We start from the raw sequence: 385 nt of genomic DNA on the forward strand, positions 1-385 counted from the left end.
ACTTATTAGCTGATCTGGGATTATTCCCCCACTTCTTTCACTTACACTCGATCTGCCCAAATCACTTTTATTTTTGTTATGGTAAAATACCAATCTAGTGATAATTGCTTTTTACGATATTTTTACTACTGTAAAAGTAACTCAGCTCTGTAATAAACAAACTGGCGCCGCCTTCAGCTTCTGCATGCTTTCGATTGTTTGTTTAAAGGGCTTCCTTGTGAAAAGTGATTTTATTTCTCTTTCCTTTTCTTGCATTCTTGACTTATTACTTATTTGTTTGTAAAATCCTCATGTTTGTTTTAAAAGTCTGCCGTTTGCCAACAGTAAGTTGATGTATTGTGGCATAATTACTCTATTTCGTGCACTTAAGAACCAAGTGTAAACA

Source organism: Macrobrachium nipponense, chromosome 3, assembly GCF_015104395.2.
Source record: "Macrobrachium nipponense isolate FS-2020 chromosome 3, ASM1510439v2, whole genome shotgun sequence".
Lineage (NCBI taxonomy): Eukaryota > Metazoa > Arthropoda > Malacostraca > Decapoda > Palaemonidae > Macrobrachium > Macrobrachium nipponense.